Source organism: Quercus robur, chromosome 4 (genome assembly GCF_932294415.1).
Source record: "Quercus robur chromosome 4, dhQueRobu3.1, whole genome shotgun sequence".
Taxonomy (NCBI): Eukaryota; Viridiplantae; Streptophyta; class Magnoliopsida; order Fagales; family Fagaceae; genus Quercus; species Quercus robur.
This window is the reverse complement of record NC_065537.1, coordinates 7,050,758-7,067,451: the sequence shown is the minus strand read 5'-3', so window position 1 is coordinate 7,067,451 and position 16,694 is coordinate 7,050,758. Positions and strand designations below refer to the sequence as shown.

Here is a 16,694-nt window from a genome sequence, read left to right as displayed (position 1 = left end):
AGTTCATAAGAGTGTTACTTAAAGTAACTGGTAGTAATTATTGCAGCAGAATGCAGTTGAAATGAAATACTTGGTAATGCGAATGCCTCATTGCATTTGAAATCAAATACTGGGTTATGAATGGATATACTGTAGTTGCTAAAATGCTAAATTTAAGCCCTACACAAAACTCAATTACATTTCGAACTTCAAATATGCCTGAGTAAACAGATATTTTTGAGACATATAAGAAGCCACGTATTGATCTAAATTAAAAAACTAGGATCATTTTCAATAAATTTCTGCCAAAATTTGTTATTTGTGCTGCTAGCTGTCCCAGCAAGATTTTTGAAGTATTGTACCAACTTGCTGTAATATTTCTAATTCCTCAGGGGGAAAAAAACTGGCAAAATAATATAATTGCCATTCAAAAAATATAACAGATAACATTGTATAGGAAAACGATAAATGTTTCCAGTCATTTCCACACTTTCCTCCCACGAAACTGTTTGCCTGCACGCTGTTGATTTTTTTTCTTCTCTAGTTGAGACCTTGCTACCTTGGCTTTCTTTGCTGCCATTGGCAGATTCTTCTTGCGCTCATTCTGCCTATTGCTCAGACCACCAGTCTGTCCAATGACAAAATGGTATAGGCAAAATTGAAATAAAGTAACTATATGATGGCATCACAGCCTAATACTTATCATAGATTGAACACGATAGGTCATAAAAGGAAAAAGGATAAGATGTTCAACGCTGTGCTATTCTTAATTATCTTATAGGTTAAAGTTGTAACATTATTGAACAGAAAGAAAGAAACAAAGATAGCATTGGGGAGAGAGAGAGAGAAAGAGAGGGGAGAATCTGAAGCTAAGGCGCTGGTCAAATAACACCTTAAGGAAGAAGAAAGGAAAGCATAGGTTTTCAAGAGATTGAGGAAAGGAGAATTAAACAAAGTATTTTGCCATTATACCCTCCTTTTCTGCTATTAGTTTGTGGATAGATTGTAAAAGTGGACCTGTAAGGGAGGGGATCTTTCCTTCTCTGATTCTCACTTTTTTCTTTCCATCTAGAGCATCCAAAAAAGGGACGGGAGCTATCTTTCCCTCCCTCATTTCCAGATCTTTCCCACTAACCCCTTGATACAGGTTGTTTGGATTCTGAGGTAAGGATGTTATACACATAATTCTCAAATTCAAAGCCAAACTTAGAAGAGAACTAATGAATTGCACACCAATCTAACATCAGGATTCTAAAAGGCAAGTACATGAAGAACATGAAGTGTCAGAAATGGAATTACCTTTTTCTGCTTTACAGACGTTCGAGCCTGGTACTTCCCTCTTTCCTCCCTCCCTGCCCTAACTAACGCTAATCTTTCCTCCTTGCTCATCTTCTTTTTTACATGAACCTACAAAATACATGAAAAAGTGGATCAGTATAAGTTTTAAAGGAAGAATCTTATGTGTTAGGAGAAAAAAATTAAACATCATGAGACAGAATGAATATGTTGCAATAGATTTACAATATGAAAAACTTCTGCTGCTTTGTAACATAGAAATGCATTTCCAACTTAAAAACCGTTCCAACACTCAATTTCTCAATGTACTTTTTTCAATCAGTAAGTTTACACATGCACCTAGTTGGTTTGGAACCCACACTCAATGTTCCTATTTCTGAAGGCTTCTTGCTCCCCACCCCCTCTTTCCATGTAGGGAGGTAACCTTTCACCTTAGCAGCAACTGCAGGAGGTCCACACCCCCCCCCCCCCCCCCTCCCCCGACTCTCTTTTTTCCTCCAACTCCTTTGATGACAGGATTCATTCTCTTCATAAAAAATAAATTAAAAAAAAAAAAAAAAAAAAAAAAAAAAAAAAAAAAAAAAAAAAAACTAAGATACACGATCCAGTAAAGAAATAGAAAACTTACTTCAAGTTTGGCAGGATCGACTCATTTTGTACTCAGTTGATCAGAACTTGGGATACCCTTTCTTAACCCATGTTTAACCAAAGCATCATTTGCATCCTTCTTTGCCTAATAAAATAACCACAAAAGCACCCAATAATCAACATGCAATGTTATGAAATCTAGTATCACAAATATTAAAGAAACTTTGCATCATCGTTTTCCATGGCACAAAGTTAAAAATTAACCCCATTTTTTCCTTCAAGTCTGATAGCAATACAATACCTTCAATTCCTTGATTCTTTGGAAGTCCTCATTAGAAAGAATTCCATCAGTTGAGTCTGGTGAGGTTTGCCCTATCGTCACTCCTGCCAATCTCTTTAGAGCCCGAAGGCTTGAATCAGCAGCAAGCAATTGTCCATCAAAATCAGCGACTTCCTCTTTTTTGCTTTAGATTCTCTTCCTCCAGTTTCACTATCCCTAGCATTGGCATCACTAGTTTTGCTGGAACAGTATGTTGCTTCATTCACATCTTCATCTTCTGCCTCCATCTCCTCTTCTTCCTCCTCTTCTTTCCCATCATCATCATCGTTACTAACATCACTGTCATCACTATCAATAATGTTATCTCCATCTTCATTTTGAGCTACTTCGTCATCTTCTAATTCATCATCTTCACTTCCAGTAATATCACCATATAGCTGATTTTCTTCATCATCGCTGGCAACATCAACCTCATTATCATGATCATCATCAGAATCATTGGATGAGGACCTTTCAGCGTCACTAATATTGTCCTCGTTATTGTCATCTTCTTGTAATAACTCAACACCAGGAACATTGCTGCTCACATTGACTTCTCCATATGCTTTTGGCCTTGCCTTCGGGTCTGTAGGGCGCCCACGATCCTTCTTGATTAGCAGTGCGGGGCAAACCTACACATAAACGAATTAGCAATTATTCCTAAATTGATCTTGGGCATGCATAGGCACACATATGCACAAGCAAGCACAGAGAGAGAGAGAGAGAGAGGGAGAGAGATATCACAGCTAGACAGTAGTTTCTAATACCTCTCTAAATAAAGTAATTAGTGAACGAGCTGCTATTGAAACTACTTTCTCATGTGATTTCTTGTATAGTGCAAGATCTTGCAGCAAATCTTCTGTCATCAACTAGTTGCCAGGAACAAAAATATTAAACCTAACACATTAACAGCACTAAGAAAACACAGCACTAAGAAAATAGAGTTACAAAAGGCTATATATGAAAGGCAAAAAAAAAGAGATAGAACACAATGAATAGGTCCAATTACCATTTACAAAAATTTATTAGACAACTTTGAAACCACCATGATAATCTCAGATAGAGAGATAAAAGAAAATGAAATGTATAGGTAGTTACCAATGGCATGCGTAAACAAATCTCCCTTATTACATTCAGTCCAACAGCAATGGCCTGGAAAAAACAAGTTGACTTAGAGACAAATCCATAAGTAACTGAAAAGGAAAACTTATTATAATGCAGTTGTGAAGTAGCACCTCTGGGCGTGAACGATCATGTACAAACTGATTTACTATTTTTCTGAATAGTGGTTCAACTGCATCAGGTGGTACCTGTTTACAACACAGTCAATTGAATTATTTATAGGTGAATTCTTGAAAGTTCAAATTTCAAAAGAAGAAACTTGGGGGAGGGACAGATGAAAATAATCAAATTTAGCTATAAATTACAGTATAGTATCCAATCAAGCAAAAGAGAAAAAGCTTAATACCATATCATGACAGGCCTGAACTGCTGCTGCAAGTAAACTTGTGACATCACGATGATGGGGCTGCATTTATCAATATAGTTACCACCTCAGGCATCAAGGTAATTACAACTTAAATGCATGAGTCAGAAAATACCTGAATATATTTCTCAATGAAATGATAAAAATTCAACAGAATCAAGCGGTGAAGCCCAACTGTTCAAGCTATTACTTTCAGCATCATCATCCTAACCTGAAGTTTACACAGGGTAATAATCAAAAGAAAGAATCATTCAGATTCAGCAACATTTTGTAAACAGTAAGAACTAACAAAAAAATTTAGATCTCATTTCTTTTTTCTTTATTAAAAAAAAAGTTTACTGCAGAGCATTCAGTATTTAGTTAATCTTAATTGGTGAATCACTTTGCTCAGTTTAATTCATGAATTAATTAGAATTAACAAAGAAACTTATGTATTAGAACAATAGGCTGCAAAAGTTGTGCAATACGAACTTTACTCTAGAACATGACTTTTATACAAATTAAAAGAAAAGCAGAAAAAAGAAAATAACATATCCTAAATTCTGGGGAAAAAAGGGAATTAAATCTATCCTTCTAATTCATAGAAATCATTTTGAAATGAAGATAACAATAGGTAACAATTGCGTGTGTTCCTGATATCAACCAAATAGATTGTTTCAGTATCTCCTCTGTTAACTCTTCCTTTCCAACACCCACCAATTTACCTGGTTCAGTCCTCAAGACTATCTCTAAACAAATAATCTTCTTTTATTATGTACAATTTTGTCTTAATTTCCCCATAATTCTACAAATCTAAACGTGATCCAATCTTTCTTTCATCTTAGCTTCTTATGCCAAGAACAATTAACAAACCTAAGCTGGCGATAATAATAAAAAATACGGCTCATTGACATAAGTAATCCCATTTTCAATGACTTTAAAGCAGAAAATCTGTTATTATTTAACAGAAAAATGAAACATTAATTTCTCACCTCAAAACATTCATTGCAAGTTTGAAGCCGAGAGAATAACTTCTCAACAAATCCCTACAGGCAGAATGGAAATCTAAAATCACCTTCTATCCAAAGAAAGAATATTAGAGTAGAATTCACTTGACCGAAGATAGCAACGAGAAAACTAAAGTACCTGTGCATCTTTAAGATGGTTAAGTGGGGAATAATTATTCGATGTGACATTTTCTGATGACAGACGTTGTTGCCTTTTCATGCTACGCATTGCACGCTGCAATTTTGCTTGCTTTTTCTTCTTGCTTGAAACTGTTCCTTTATGGTGTGCCTGAAAACATTAGAAAATTACATTACATTACAATACAATCAACCAGCTGCAATTTTAAAGTTTTACAAATAACTTCTAAAAATACTTGCCATCGGCACTCTAAATGCATCACCAAAAAAACAGTACTCTACTTTTCTTCGTATAAAAAATTGCAGTAATCTGTATAATTGAAGTGAAATTTCTATATAAAAAGTGCAACCAACGTTATAAATAGCCTGTTTATTGATGACAACATGAGGAGCTTGAGGATTCGGGTCATCTTCACCACTTGAAGCATCACTATTGTCATCGTCTTCAATCAAGAAGAAACGACAGAGCAGCAATCATGATCCTGATTAATTTAAGAAACACAAAATTGTGACATCCGAAATCCAAGACTGGAAAATTTTACTAATGCTACATGACTAGTAACTACCTTGGCGATGAATGAAAACACGCAGTAGCAATGGCATTTGCGGTTCTATCATCGAACCACAACTTCCTCCGGTGAAGCTCACATAGCGTGGTGAGAGCTCTCTTAGCTTTTGCTTCATCATCTTGCTATTAAATTATACACAAAAGGGGAATTCTAGCCTTTTGCCCTTAATTTTTAAAAAATTTAGCAATACGCCCCTATTTCGAAACTATATAGGGATATGCCCCTATTTTGATACTCAATTACCTTAAAATCGAGTTTCAATGAAATACTCAATTTGTAGAAAGTCGAGTTATGCCCAATAAAACCAAAAAAAAAAAAAAAAAAAAAAATGCATGGAACTCGATTTTAGGGAAGTCGAGTTCCAAAACGCTGTTATAGGGTTTTAAAATGTCACTATAAGGCGTTAAAACGCCACTATAGGGCTCCCTGAACTTGGTATGGGGCGATCACACTTACAAAAAAAAATTTACAGGAAAACGCCACTATAAGACTTCAAAACGTCACTATAGGGCTTAAAAACGCCACTATAGGGCTCCCTGAATATGGGGACAATCACACTTATAAAAAATTTGCATGAAAACACTGCTATAGGGCTTTAAAACGTCACTATAGGGTTTTAAAACGCCACTATAGAGCTCTCTAAATATGGGGCGATCACACTTATAAAAAAAATTTCGCATGGAACTTGATTTCCTAAAAGTCGAGTTTCATGCAATTTTTTTTTTTTTTTTTTTTTTTTAAGTATGATCAGGCATAACTCAATTTTCTATGAATCGAGTATTTAATTGAACTCGATTTTAGGGTAATCGAGTATCGAAATAAGGGCACGTCCTTATATAGTTTGCAAACAGGGGCATATATATTGCCAATTTTTTAAAAAATTAAGGGTAAAATGCCAGAATCTCCCATATAAACATATATGAGTTGGGTTCATGTTAAATTTTACATCAATCAATATTGTTTTAATGGATGCAAATTTTAACAAAGCCACCGGTTAGAATTACAATATCATCTGTAAAATGTTTAAATTAGAAGTTTTTGTGTTTGAGTCAAAACCAATTTTTAAATTAACACGAGTTTTTGAATCAAATAATAAATAACATCCAATTAGCACGAAATATGGCATGCTTGTGTTACCAACATAAAGAACACATAATTCATCATCGAAATTCACAAAATTTTAATCCAATGAAAAAGAGTTATTAGCTCGTTAGAATTACAATATCATCCATGCAAAATGTTTAAATTAGAAGTTCTTGTGTTCGAGTCGAAACCAATTTTTAAATTAACATGAATTTCTAAACCGAATAGTAAATAACATCCACTCGAGACGAAATTTGGCATGCTCATGTTACCAACATAGAGAACACATAATTCATCATCGATAGTGTGTGTGTGTGTGTTTTTGGGATCTATATGCTTAACATTTTTGTTGAGAGATGATTTTGAGAGTTTAAAATGTTGTTTGGATCCTTGCTTGAGTTGCATGCTTGATTGCATTCATATCTATGTTTTTCCTTTTTTGAAAAACTATTTTAAAGCAACCTCGATAGATCCTCGACACCTGGCTTATGCTCTTAAATTGATTTTTATCGTAATCTCAACACCTCTCAATAGCTAGGTGGATCGATCGAGAAAGTTTATGTCTCCTCGACAGCTCCTCAACAGATCCTCGATCCATCGAGCTTCTTTTTGCCTTGGACACATGCTCGACATATGCTTCTATCGAACCCTTTAAAGCTCGATAGATCCTCGACACCTCTCGATATGTCGAGATTTACTAATGGGATATATAAGAAGAGCTCGCGATTCTGATCTCACTTTCCTTGCTCTCTCTCGATTGATCTCAACCGGTTCACCTCCCAAACACTTTTCTCTTCCTCTAGACTTCTTTCCCAAGAGATTTTCAGCCTTATTCAAGTTACTCTTCACTTGGTAAGTGTCTAAATCCCTCATTTTCATGCATTTCATGTTTGTTAACCTAAGTTTTTGGGATTTTTGAAAATTTTGGGGTTTTTCAAAATCAAAGAGGTTTTTGTGAAATTTTTGGGATGGGTTTTGAAGATTTGATCTTAAAAACTTCATGCATTGCATGTCACACCCCAAACCCCAAAGGGTTCAAAGCATGAGAAAGTCGTCTCAAAGTACCTGTAGATTTTTCCTTTTCGACAAACCAATCCATAAAATCATATCAAGTACCAACATCAAGAATTATCATAATAATTCCATTGAATATGCTCTTAAAGGAAGTCAGAGCCCTAAGTAATAATTACAAGGACAATTGGCCACAAAAGAATAGAGGTCTGAATAAATAATTACATATCGTCAGCTTGTCCCATCAGTGGGAGCAACGTTACAACCACTATAATATACAAAAGAAATGAGTCAAGTCTATTCTAAGATGTACATCATCTAATATACCCATTACAAAAGTTCAGCCTCCATCAGTAGTTAGTCTAACTACTATTAGCCACCAAAAAGCTGTTTCAAAATATTGTTGCCTACTCTGAAAAAGTTATAAAATAATGGGATGAGACAAAACCCAGTAAGTAGCATAATTAATAGGGGTGGGGGAAATGCAAGTTTCATCTTCAATAATAATAATATAACAAGAATAATTAAATCATGAAACACAAAGTTTGTCAAAGTAAATACCTTGAAACTATACATTATAATCTGTGAGCATCAACCATGTAATTTCTAAAACCATAATATCTAACATAAGATAAATTATCACAAATCTACCATACTACCACATAAACCAGTCAGGGGATCCATCCATTCACAACTGGCATGATATTGTCCTCTCTGGTATGCAGACTCTTGGCCCCATGGACAGCAACCTCACCCATACCCTCAAGGTTTTTCTCTCCCCCCATAGGCAGCAGAGAGAGCGTGTCAAATAGGACCTCTCTTGCATGTGGTCTCTTGGCCCCATGGACAGCAGCCTCACCCACACACAATCAAGAAACCTCTTCTGCCCATGGACAGCAGGGAAGAACGCATCATCCAAAGTGATAGGGCACTGACCTGGATTTGATTTCATTGTCACAAAAACTACGGAGACCAAATCGGGTGATCACCGGGAAATCACACATGGCACGGTATTAAAACCACATAAATTCACAGGTTACATTACTTTGAAACACATAGTTCATATCTAGGTAGTTTCAAAAAAACCTTAAATAATCTAACGTTTACAAAGTTTATAAGGCTTTCAACCTCATTCTTGTCAAGAGATTTTCTATCAATTTCCCACGTAACAAGACAAGATAAGCATATTTAAATTTTCTAATATACCATAAAATCAATGATTTTCTTATCAAAGATTAAATAAAAGATGCTCATATTTCCATATCAACAATTCATGCATTTCCCCAAATGCAATACCAAATATGATGCATTTTCATATATAATAATATATAATAGGGTCACAACACAATGCTTTTAAGAAACATATATCCATATGTAATTTTTCAAAATGTGTTTGACCCAAAAACAACATTTATAAAACATGGTTATTTTCCAAAAGTCCCATTAAAAAGCTACTTACCTTGCAACCGCAAAATCCTAACTCTCCAAGCTCCAAGGAGATTAGCTAGAACCTAAACAATATCAAGTAAACTTATCACGATAAGTATAGAGCATGAAATTGCATCTAGCCACAATTTAGGAATTGCCAAAATAATCACTTACTTAGGCAAGCCTAGTATTTAACCTCATCAATAATAATATATCCCACTTCCAAAGTTTCTCAACAAATTGGTTCACAAGGCATAAACTCCAATTTACAAAGTTAACCCATTTAATATCATCTCCAACATTATGACTAGCTTCCATAAAATTTACACTACATCATTAAGAGACCTATGAAAGCAAAATCAATATATCCTACAAGATAAGAAATTTAGAACTTCAACTAACTCCAAATAAACCCAATGGCAATGGAAAAATTAAATTTACCAACCATCTCATGTTATAACTTAAAACCCCTAAATTTTCCACCATACATAAACCTTAAGTAGTCATCAATAGCACAAAGTATATACCCACTCATCAAATAATTCCACCAATACAAAACCCATACATAAAAACACATAAATATCACTTCCAATGCTCATAAATCACATGGGTATCATTATTAAAACTTAGATAAAAATAACCTCAAGCAAAAGTGTAAAACCCACCAAAAAGATGAGAAATTTTTACCTCAAATAAAATGATGAAGATGCTTTGGGGTTCCTAAGTATTTTTCCGGTGATCTTGCCTGAAAAATGATGGTGAGATGGTGTGGTTTGGAGTGGAGGCCGTCAGGTGAGTGTGGAAGTGAGTGTGTGTGTTTCAATAAAGAGAAAAGAAAGAAAAGAGAGAGCCGGCCAAAAAAAAAGAAGAGAGGTGGGTGAAAATGAGTGGTGAGGAGTGGGGTTAGGGGGGGCACACGTGGTCCACAAAAAAAAATGTTGACTTTACTTTTTTTTTTTTTGAAAACTAACGGGATGTTACATTACATCTCATGAGCATTATAACAGTATTATCATTCATTTAGATGTGTGCAACTAATTGAGTGCTGGTAGGTTTGGATTGGGCTGAGCCCATGATGCTTTTTATATTGCATGTCACATGTTCATGCATTCCCATGCATACGTTCTTTCCTTTCAATATATTTTGATATATTATGAACTGTTTTGGGACTTTTCTAATTGTCTTCTTTCTCTCTCCCTTTCTCCGTTTACGTTAGTTTGCTTCTATGGCACCCAAATGTAAATCTGCTCCGTCTCGAAACCCTCTTCGTTCCAGGGCACCTCTGTCTAGTTCCTTGATGAGAAGGCCAAATCGGACTTCTTTGAGAACTTTTCTCAACAAGGCATTCATTCTGAACGCCAAGTCATCTTGTTGAACTTCTCTGACACCGACCTACCCACTGTCATCTACAGTAGGGGATGGGGGCCACTGTGTGATGCCCCAGTCACTTGTCCATCTGTGCTAATCTAGGAGTTTTACTCCAACATGCATGGATTCGGTTCTTCAGTACCTCATTTCATTACTAGCGTTCAAGGTACGCACATTGTTGTCACACCGCAAATTGTTGCGAATGTGCTCCATGTCCCCAGGGTTGAGTTTCCTGACTACCCTGGTTGTGATCGTCTTAGGATAGTGTCTAAAGACGAGCTCATTTCTACCTTCTATGAGCATCCATCCAATTGGGGTAAGCACCAGTTTACTTATTGTTTGGGCTTTGCAAAAGGCCCTCGGTTTTCGAACATGGTCATGACGTTTGTTTTGCACCCTCTCTCTCATTATAACTCTATCACAGAGCCTCGTGCTCGGTTTTTTTCTTTCTCTTATTGAGGGTCTTACCATAGATTTTCCTTCTCACTTCATTCTTTTTATCATGGATGTCTATAGAGATACGACAACCCATGATAAGCTCATCTTCCCTTCAGCTATCACGAGGTTTTTACGCCATTTAGAGGTTTGTTTTCCCTCTTATGATCCTTTTCCAGTCATGGGTGCTATAGATACTAGTACCGTTAAATGCAGTGAGGTGCAGTTTCGTTCGAGACGGTCCAGATCAACAGCCACTCCGATTCCTTTCGCTCCATCCTCTTTTACGAGTGGAGTGACACTTGAGAACATCATGGCACAGCTTCAATGCATGGATGCTCGCCTAGACACTCTCAGTGATGAGTTGTGTCAGGTGAACACCTAGGTCGAACATATTACTCGACGCTAGGCTAAGATGGGTAGTTACACCATGCCTTCCACTCCTGTGGCCTCTTCGGATGAGAGTGATGACTTTGACAGTGCTGATGATGCTGATGATGATGATGCTACTGCTTTCGATGATGAGGATGATGGAGATACTAGCTCACCCAGCAATGACGAGATGTCTACTTGACACTCTTACCCTTTGTCACTCATGACAAAAAGGGGAAATAGTTTTGGTTATGAGAGTAGTCATAGTTAGGGGGAGAGTTAGTATAGGAGATTTTTGATAGGAGAAGTGTTCTTTCTGAGGGATGTAGTGAGGATTATTTGTATCTTTTTCTCTTCTCCATTTTAGATACATTATATCTTGTACATGGGTCTTATGACCATTTTTTTTTTTACATACATTGTACTTATATTCCTTTTATATTGATGTATGTTTCTTTTCTATCTTTATGCACATGTTTTTTATACTTGTATGCAATCTATTATTTCTGTTTTACACAAAGATGCCTTGATGAGTTTTGTTTAAAGTGTTTCAGAAATATAGGTTGTCAAAGTCTTTCTTGCCACAGACTCTCTTCTTGCAACAGACTCTCTTCTTGCAAAGTTTTTCAAGAGTTTGTGTTAGGATAAATTTTATTGTATTCAACAAGTGAATAAGAGTTGAATGATTTATGACTTCTCTCATATCTCATTTGTTTGTTGTGGTTTTGTCATGGATTGCCAAAGGGGGAGATTGTTAGGACATATGTGAGTTACTTGTTAGGAACATATGTCACTATTTTATGTAATTGGCTAATCCTTTGACAAAACGCACTTTACTTGTAATTGGGTAGATCTAGGATGTGTTTAATGCTTCAAGAAACCTTGTTTCAAGTTTAAGTGTTAAAGCCATGCAAGTCTGTCCAAGATTCAAGTCTGAAAAGTGGCTGTCATTAAAGCTCGACAGCTAGCTCAACAGCTAGCCATCTATCAAGCCTTGAAGAGCTGTTCCAGCTCGTGGCTCTACAACAGCTCGACAGATGAGGTTTATGAAAAATAGAGTTTCAGTTTCGTTTTGACTACAATCCATAATTGTATGTTTGGGCTTTCTTTTCTCACAACCCTAAACATATAAAAGGATTATTTTAAGGGCCGTCAAAGGTGGAACAAGTTGCACAAGTGTTGAGCAAAAGATTGTTCAAGTAAATTGTGACCGAAGACAGAATTTTCCTTACTTCATCTTTCTTGTGAAGAAGTTGCTGTGTTTGTACACCGTAGGGTTTTGTAACTAAGGAGCTTCTCGATCTTCATCGTATGATGAACTAAAGAACTTTGCAGCCAACAACCTTCTCTAGTTGGTGATTGAAGCCGCGTATTGGGATCCGCGCAATTGGTTAGCCACGTACTGGGGGCCGTGCATTATAAGAAGAGATTGTCACTACAGAACAAGTCCAATTGGGTATTGGGATAAGGGTTCAATTGTAGATTGGTATAAGGTTTTGGGATTCCTTTACTTGTAACCGCTTATTGTGATAATAGTGGATTCTCGGGAGTGGTAATCTAAAAAATCACCTGGTAGGGCTTTTACCGTGTTGGTTTTCCCCATTCGTAAACAAATCACTGTGTCAATTTAATTTCCGCTGCATATTTAGTTATTTGGTGATTTGTTTGTGCTACCACACATTTGCATGTTAATTTGATTAATTAATAAACTTGACTAATTAATTAATTAATTCATCACAAGGGGTGAATACATTCTTGGCCTATCACATCAGTCCCCCCTCTTGACCACCACCTTTACCATCTTTTCTGGGAAAGTTTACTGGAAAATTCTATAGGAAAAAGCTAAGGCCCACTCATCTTTATTATTTGAAGTAAATGCTCCTAATCTTTTGGTGGGTTTATATGCTTTTGCTAGAGGTTCTTTTAATCTAAGATTAGGAAATGATATTTGTGTGATTTATGAGCTTCATAGGTGATATTCTTGTGATTATGCATATGGGTTTTGATTTGGTGGACTTATTTGATGAGTGGATTTATGGTTTTTACAAATGTTGGCCTATGATGCACTGATACAGATACGGGTATCGATATGGTATGGGTACGGGTATGAGGATACAATATTTTCTGATAAATTTAGGATACAATACGTCAGGGATACGACAATTAATTAATTAATATTTATTTTTAGGTATATTTAAATATTTTTGAAAAAAATTTATATTTATAATAATATATCACAGACCCACAATCTACAACAATATATCACAAACCCATTCTCAGCAAAATATATATATATATATATATATATATATGAGGAGGAGGAGCTCTTGCGATCAAGAGTGAGAGCTTAGACATATTTCGGGTGTATTCAGAGCATATCTGGGCCGTATCGGAATAAAAAATTGATTTTTTTTTTTCATTCGATACTCTCCAAGTGTTGAAGTTTTAATGTTAGGGATAATACCTTGAATGACTTAAGTTTATAAATTGGAGTCTATGCCTTGTAAATTAAATTGTTGAGAAACTTTAGAAGTGAAATACATTATTTGTGAGGTTAAGTACTTAGTTTTGCCTAATTAATTTCTTATTTAGCAATTTCTAATTTGTAACTAGATGCAATGTCAAGCTTTATGCTTATCGTGATAGGTTTGCTTGGTATTGTTTAGGTTTGTTTGGTATTGCTCAAGTTTGCTTGGTATTGTTCAGGTTCTTTCTAATCTCCTTTAGAGTTTTGAGAATTAGGCTTTTAGCGGGTTTCAAGGTAAGTGGCTTCTTAATGGAATTTTTTTTTAAAGAATCATTATTGCACTTAAGTATTTTATGGTTAAACCCATTTTAGAAAATTATTCATGGTTTTCCTAAAACATACTGGGTGTACTATTACTGTTAATGAATTATTTATGGAAAACGCATGAAGCATGACTCGTCATTGCATATGGGGAAATGCATGATTGTTAGCATGGAAAAGACAAAAGTCTTTGATCAAATTCTTGGGAATGGATTTTACAGATTTATTGCATTATTTACAAATTCTAAAGATGTTTAATCTTGACTTGTAATATTTGGGAAATTGATAAAAAATCTTATTGACAAGAAATGATTTTGAAAATTTTGACAACTTTGTGAAATGCTAGGATATTTAAAGTTTTTATGAAACTACTTAGAAACAAACTACGAGTTTCAATTTCATTTAACTATGAGCCCTATGTTGTTTTTACTCCTGTGCCATGACAGGTGTGATTACCCAGCAGATGTCGCAGTCCATGTGACATTGGTATCTTGACACCCCGTTTTATGGAAATTTGATGTCTTCGTGGCATAATTTGATGTATTTGTCGCATAACTTGATGTCTTTGTGGCATAACTGATGTCTTCTTGGCATAAAATGATGTGGGATAGCTTGATGCCTTTGTGGCATAACCGATGTCTTCGTGGCATACCTAACGCATTTATGGCGGCTTGTCATGTGGCCTTGAGTTGGATTTTCAGGTTTTTGAATGGTGTTTTGATAGCTCACAGTATATAGTATGTAATTGCATGTTGAAATATTTTGAGAAAGTTTAGTCCTACATTCTTTTAATCATTCTTGTCATTTTATTAAGAAAAATGGATTTGTATGATCCAAATGGAAATTCCCAAATTATAATAGGTTTTGTAAAATGCTCATATCATGAGACTTGCATTTCCCCCATCCACATTAATTATGTTACTTACTGGGTTTTAGCTCATCCCACCCTCTAACATTTTTTCAAATCTTTTAGCTATACCTTGGATATGGAGCTTACTTCATTTGGTGGTAATTGGAGTGCTTTGTTAAATTAGGAAACTTTTGTTGTAAATGGCTGATGACTCAATCTTGCTATGTTCAACGAGGCCGTAATTAATTTTATTGGAGGTTGGACACTTGAGATTTGTTAGCCTTAGGTGTGGTATGCCTATATTTGATGTTGAGGTTGTCTATTCTTGATATTATTGTGACCTTGTGCAATCCATTTGGAGTTTTGTAATATATTCACGTATTATATAGAGGCACATGATTTTTAGTTATTGTTTATAAATGTGCTATAGAGTTCTGACTAGTAATGTGGAGATTTCAGTATGATTATATATTTTTATCATGTGGAAAAGAAAGGATAAGAAAAGAAAAGAAAAATCTCCTACAGTTTCTCTCTTGATGGTTCTTTTCTCATACTTTGGACCCTTTGGGTTTGGGGCGTGACAATTGCACTGTGTAAAATTTTTAATAACAATATAATTGTTGATTAGTCTTAGAAATACATAAAATGTCTCCAATTCCAAAAGAACATATCGTAAAAAATGGTTCAATTTTAATACATTTAGCAATCATTATCCATAAAAATGGCATGGTCAACAAGCGTATGTAAACTTTGTTGCTCATTGTTACATACTAGCGGAGTACCTACGCAATATGTGGATAATGTTTTAAGCTGCTATATGAGAAGGTTAAGTAGAATGTTAAACTTATTTGAAAGTAATGACATGAAATAATCCTTTTTATCCATTCAAAAATATAATTATAGATAAATTTTCAATTAGAATTGCTGTCTTTTTTGGGATAAGTAAATTAAAATTGTTTATTCTACCAATGACAGTCACAATTAATTACATGTTGCATCAATACAATTATTCATAAATATTACATTTATCCTTGACTCTAGAAATTGTAGATGACTTCAATAAAAAAAGAAAGAAGCATCAACTCACTTGAAGTTATATAAAAGCAACACTATTTGTCATTCAGCCAAAAAATTGAAGTTACATGCTGTATCAGTACAATTTTTCATTAACATAACATTTATCCTTGGCTCCTCGAATTGTAGATGACTTCAATAAAAATAAATAAATAAAATAAAAATAAAAAGGAAGCACCAATTTATCTGAAGTTAGATAAAGACAACATTGTCATTAAGAAAAACAAAAGAAAAAATGTGTTGGACTTAGGAAGCACTAACTACATATACTACTTGCGATTCTCTTTCAATATTTTAGAGCAGTTAAGCTTCACCATTGGAGATTTAACCATATAGAAACAAAAGAAGATGGACCAAATAAGGACTAAAAAATAAAATACTTATTGGAAGTCTTTTGTCGAACACCTGGCAAATATAGTTATTTGTTCTTACTAACATAACCCTCATGGAAAAATAAACAAAAGAAATAGTTTTATAGAGCCTAAATATTATCAACCAAATGAGTTCATAGCAAAATGATCAAATATATGGGAAAGAATGGAGATAGAAATAGAAAATGTTAGGATTAGTGCCCTTAAATCCTATTGTATGATATTATGTATGCTATTATGTATGACTTAATGTTGTGATTAATAAAGTTGCTTTATTTTTATCTAAAATGATGGTAACATGACTATTTGGACATTATCATATAGTCCATGAGATGCATAATATGTGATTTATGTGAAAGTTACAGAAGATACAAATCACAAGTTCTTTATAAACTCAGAATTTTAGTTCGTAGTCAATGATGAAATTGGGCATTTTATCTGTGAAGACTATAACATATCAACTAAGATGATTTTTCTTGATCATGGAAGTGGAGACTTCTAGTTGATTGAATTGGACCACTGTGAGATTTATTATTCTCCTAACGACTGTCAA

General features: G+C 34.9%; 1 pseudogene; it reads right to left on the bottom strand.

Moving 5' to 3' along the window:
- Positions 1-267: 267 nt before the first annotated feature.
- Positions 268-7,332, bottom strand: LOC126721276 (uncharacterized; annotated as a pseudogene).
- Between the last annotated feature and the right edge of the window lie 9,362 nt (positions 7,333-16,694).